Source organism: Panicum virgatum, chromosome 3N (genome assembly GCF_016808335.1).
Source record: "Panicum virgatum strain AP13 chromosome 3N, P.virgatum_v5, whole genome shotgun sequence".
NCBI classification, from domain to species: Eukaryota; Viridiplantae; Streptophyta; class Magnoliopsida; order Poales; family Poaceae; genus Panicum; species Panicum virgatum.
This window is the reverse complement of record NC_053147.1, coordinates 31,390,014-31,395,545: the sequence shown is the minus strand read 5'-3', so window position 1 is coordinate 31,395,545 and position 5,532 is coordinate 31,390,014.

Sequence of the window (5,532 nt, the reverse complement as noted above, 5' to 3'; positions counted from 1 at the left end):
GGGCCGGGTCCCGAGACGACGGCACGACGGCGTCCGGCGACCGGGTTCTTGTGCGCGCGCCGACGAGCAGTGACGCGCGCAGTGGTTCTTGACCGGGAAAGGTAAGTTCCACCCTTTTCCCGGGGTTCCCTTTTAGGGTTAGGGTTTCTGGATTGGGGATCTCGGTCAATCCGAGATCAATTCGAGGTTCTTTCTTCGATTTGCATCGAAAACAATTCTTTCTCCTTCTAAACTCTATCCCAAGACCCGATCTATGCACTAGATCGGCGAATGATACCAATGTCATATACAAAAGTTCTAGGGTTCTACACTGGATCGATTTCTAGGCATACAAGATCGAGTACGGGGATATCTTCTAGTAGATAAACATGGGATTCATCCTAGTTCTAGTACAACAAAAAGAGAGGAAGGTATGGAGATAGAGGTGCAAACCATCCGTGGAAAGGGGCGCAGAGGAGCTCGACCCCGCGGGTGCCATGGCGTCGATGGAGTCGAGGATGGAGGCGAGGAAGTCCGGGTTGGCGAGACGTGGATCCGGCGGCGACGATGGGCGGCGAGGGTACCGGTACCCTTCGGGCCGGTACCGACACTGGCCGGGAACGGCGGCGTCGGTGGGGAACGTCGTGGCGGCGCTGGGGTGCTTCCCGTCGGCCTTGCGCTCCCTTAGATCGGTAGGGTTTGTGGGAGAGGGGTTTGGCAGCGGTCAACTTGGGCGTCCGTGCCCCGGCCCCCCTCCTATTCTATATAGCGCAGGCGACGGGGGCCCACCAGCCATAATGACTGGGCGCCCCCGATCAGGGCGCGATCAAAGGGGATTTGGCCCGATCTTTGGATCGGGCCTGGAGATCATATCCAACAGTTGTTTCCTTGTTGTGGGCAGCGGGCCTCACATCTGGCGGGGTGTACTAGTCATGGCTGTGTGGATGTCTTTGGGATGGCATTTTTCGTTAGCTCCCCCAGCCTTATGATCTTTATACTATTCCTTGCGTCTAATTAGTAATAATCCTATTGGCCCATCTTATTCGAAACGGGTTTGGCCTGTCCATTTCATTATTGGATGGGTGGGTTTATATATAAAAAGGCCTTTGGGAACAAGGAAAGAACTGCAGCTTTCCCTGTCTACAAGCATCGGTATGCCCACTATAAGCCTTCCATGGTGAATACTATGTGCCGAACTCCAGAACCCTTGACTCAGAGTATGCACATGATTTCCTATGTAAACTTCCAATACATGGTGGCGCCCGTATGACTTTGCATACATGAGGGTTGCGAAGCAACTGAGACGAACCATTTGGACTTCTACCCGTCATGGGATGCTTGTTTGGAGGCGTGCTGGTCCAAAATCTGATTTATGCATAGCTGAACCATACCATCTGTTGGTGTCTCTTATGCTCAATCTAAATAGATATTCTGCAAGCGTACAGAATTCACTGGTGTAGCACTTCACATCAGAGTATTCCGGGGTATCGTGAAATCTTCAGGGAAGCACTATGGTAAAGTGTATCGTAAATTGTAGTGGCAACCTTTACTGAGTTTATCGACCGACTATTTCAGCATAGGTAAGCCAGATAACGGGTAAGATATATGGCCAGTCTATGACCGTTTGACACACAGGAGATTCTATATCTTAGAGAGGTAGCAGCTGGGAGGACAACGAGCGAGAAAGGACTCCTGAAACACTTCAAAACTACTGAGCTAGCCTCACTAGAACTAATCTAAGCTTCTATCTTGATGTCGGAACCAGGAACTTACTTCGGCGGCCTAAGAGAAGGGCTCAGACAGGGGTGAGAAGGGAGCCCAACGTTTCTTCGGCAACTACTGCTATGAAAGCACCCGAACGTGGTGGACTACAAGGGACGGACAAGGCTGACACCACTTACCGCCTACCACTGCGGTGCCGTGGGGTGGAACACACTTCCTAGCTAGCACTAAGTCCGACACCACGTCTGCTCTCGGTACTAGAATTTCTCTTGAGGCCTTCAAGAGAAATCCCCCTCAATCTAGTGAACTAACTTGAGTTACACTAGTACGGGCGAGAAAACCCATAAGACTAACTCCGACAAGGCAAGAAAGAGAACTTAAACTAAACTAGATGTAAAACTTACTCCCGCAGACAAGTACTAGTACTTGGAAAGATAAATACTTGCGGAAAGTAAAGCTGACTCGAGTAAATAAAAAAGATTACTTATATTAAACTAGTCAAAGGAAAAGATACAAGAGCTTATATCGAGCTCCGATGACGACTCCGGATCCCCGAGACAAGCCCGACTTGACTCTAACTCCCAACTACTAACCTACTATAGACTTGAGAAGAGAGAATTGCTCCTTTGAGTGTGTGTTTACAAGTGAGGGGGAGAGTGCTATTTATAGGCTTCCAAGGTCGGTAGAAGGCCGGTAATTCAGGTAGCGCCCGGTGCACGCAACTGTAGAGGCGGTGCTTAACTTCCACGCAAAGCCGGGAGCCAAGTCTCTGCAAGGTGGGGCCGGGCGGCCCACCCTAGGCCGGCCGGCCTAGGGGTGTGCCATCTGGCCACCGACCTCCCGTGGACGGCTCTTGATATCTCCTGGACGTCGGTTCTCTGGGTGGTTTCCTTGGATGCCTCCTTCTTGGGCCGGGCAGCCTGAGGTAGACCGGGCGGCCTGCCTCTAGAGCCCCTTGGTCCTCCGCTTCACCGACGTTACACAATAACACTCCACATTGCCTCGGGAATGGGTGGTTTCCCCATTTGACAATCTTGGCACTGGCATGTGGGCTTTTGGGTTGAACATTGTGCCTTCCGGGTCTACCGATAGGATATGAGATGTTCGCCTTGTTCTTGAACCTTATGAACGTGTCACATTGCTCCAGTAAAAGTATTGGACCCATGTATGTGGAGATGTCAGGCCGGTCGGCACGGAATGTGCCGGGCGGCCGGGATTTTCTCTGATTTCGACCATCTTTGGACAGTGGATTCCTGCAAGCACAACTCATCCAAAACTTGTGGAACTTATTAGAATTAAATAAAATATGCATGGAACATGGTGCAAAACTCAATTTATTTCCGAGAAGTTGACGGTCAAAACATGAAATAATGACCGTCAACACCATCCAGAATGTGCAGCCTACCAATTTGGGTTTGATCAAGTAGTACCCTTCACTCCACTATCCAACCTTTATACAACAGATGACATCATAATTGCATACGCTTATTGGGAGCATCTACTACGCCCGAAGTAGGAGGAGGTGTATATTATTCCTCCTCACTCGCAGCGGAGCAGATCTTCAGTGCAGTGGGCTGTTTGGTGCGCGTTTACCCTTTCTTGCTTGTGTTCTTCGATTCGCTTGCAGGAAAAGCCTTATTGGCGAGGTCAATCAAGTTGTGCTTGGTTGATAACCAACGAAGCAATGGTGTAGTGGTTCCAGGACTTCAAATCATGTCTGATTAGAACCCAGATCACCAACGTCGATACTCCACCAATCGAATTTACTCCTACCTCTCGAAAGATCGGGCCACGTCTACATCACATAGACCGTGGAGTATGTTGTGCAAGACTACACATACGAGTGGGGAATGCCCCTATCCTACAGAGTATCACACCGTAGGCATATAGAAGCGTGTGTTCCACTATTCCTGTGTTAGTACGCATCCCATCGCCCGGTCATCTGCTCCCACATCTGTCAGCGGATGGCGCGGGGTGTTGTGGTCCCCTTTGAGGGGTTGGGCGCATGGCCGCTCCGCCGATCAAGGGTTGGGCGAGACGGAAACCTCTAGCGAAAGGTGGGGTGAGGTAGAGCCCCTCGCGGGGGTTTGACGAGATGGAAACCTCACACGAAAGGTTGGGCGAGGCGGTGCCACATTTCTAGGGTCGGACAGAGCAGACATGGCATACTAATCTTTCGAAGTGATCGAGACATTTGGTCGCCTATCCCTTACTCTGGATATCCCTAAAATTGATACTCGACAGTAGCCCACGAGTCCCTGCTGGGATCCTTGTGGATCGCACAGGGGGTCCGCCTGCACCATTTTATCACTCCATGTCCTGTCCATCTGAGGCATGCTCCTCTTGGGCCCCTTCTCACATGGGTGCATGCGAGTGCACCTAGTGGGTGTATCCCCCGAGCCTCTAGGTGAATCAAAGATTAGCGTAGAGGATTCTTTTGTCTTATGCGAACTGGGCCAGGAGTGGATAGAAGTGATCTTATCCTGACTTGATTCATATGGGAGCCCGCAAGCGCACCCACTGGGTGTAGCTCCCGAGCCTCTGGGTGAGCAAAGGGCTCGCTTAGAGGATTAACTCAAGGGAGAGATAAAGCTCGATGCTCTGTGCCCGAGTGTCCACCACCCGGTCCTGTCGTGTGCGCCGGGGACCGCGTGTGCTCCACTGACGTTCGACTCCTGAGCATGTTAGAGATCTACACAATGGGCCAGCTGGCCTCTCCTCGGGTCGCCCTGCGCCTAACCGTTCGGCCAGCGTGCTCCCCATCAGGTCTTGTCGTCGCCAGACATTTTTAAGGATGCCTATACTAGTGTGGGGTGACGTGGTGCACAACCTCCATCACCAGGCATGTTGTCTGCCAGAACGCTGGTGCGTCGTACACCTCATGGCCTTGACACGTCCGGCACCCATTCATGATGTCGCATCCCACGCCGCCCCATGCCATCCTGACAGGCAGGCTTGATGGCGGCGGCAAGTAAAGGTTATTGACGCCCCGAAGCTATCCTGGGCTCATCCTGGCCTTATTCTGTGAGCCACTGGTGTGGAATAAATAGGGGTGTCGGGCTCTTGGCACCATACGGGGTTGTGTAGCACATTTCTAGCCATGGCACATTATAATCTTAGGCCTCCTAGAGCCCGAGTTTGTCCAGCTCGAACCGGACCTCAGTTCATTGTCAGCTGCTGTTAGAGGATTGACCATGAGCATAGGTGGATGAGGTCATGAGGAGAAAGGAACCGGGGGTCCAATCCCTCGATGTCGCCATCGTTAGGAGATTGCCCAGGTTTCACTGTCGGAGCTCCTTGGGGGAGAGGCTGTTGAAGTTTTTTTGTTGTCAGGTATCAATATTAGGGATACCCATAGCCAAGGATATGTGATCACGTGTCTTGATTGAGTTCGGGAGATTACCACACAGTGTCTACTCTATCCGACATGGGAAGGGTGGGGACAGCCTCGCCCGACCGTTGCTCGGGTGGTTTCCGCCTCGCCCGACCCCCGCGAGGGTCCTCGTCTCGCCTGACCTTTCTCGGGGAGTGTCCGCCTCGCCCGACCCTCATTCGGAGGTGCGGTCGTGCACCCGACCCCTGAAAGGAGCACACAACACCATGCCCCCTGCGTCCTCTGCTGACCAACGAGGGAGCGAACAACCGAGAGATGGGACACATACTGACACAAGAACAATGGAACGTGCTCCTCTACATGCTTATGAAGTGACAAACCGTAGGATAGGGGCATGACCCGCTCATACGTGCGGTCTCCATACAACCAACTCAAGGGTCTGCGTGGTGTGGACGACCCGGCCGTGGAGGAGAGGGGTGGCAACCATGGGGCCTACA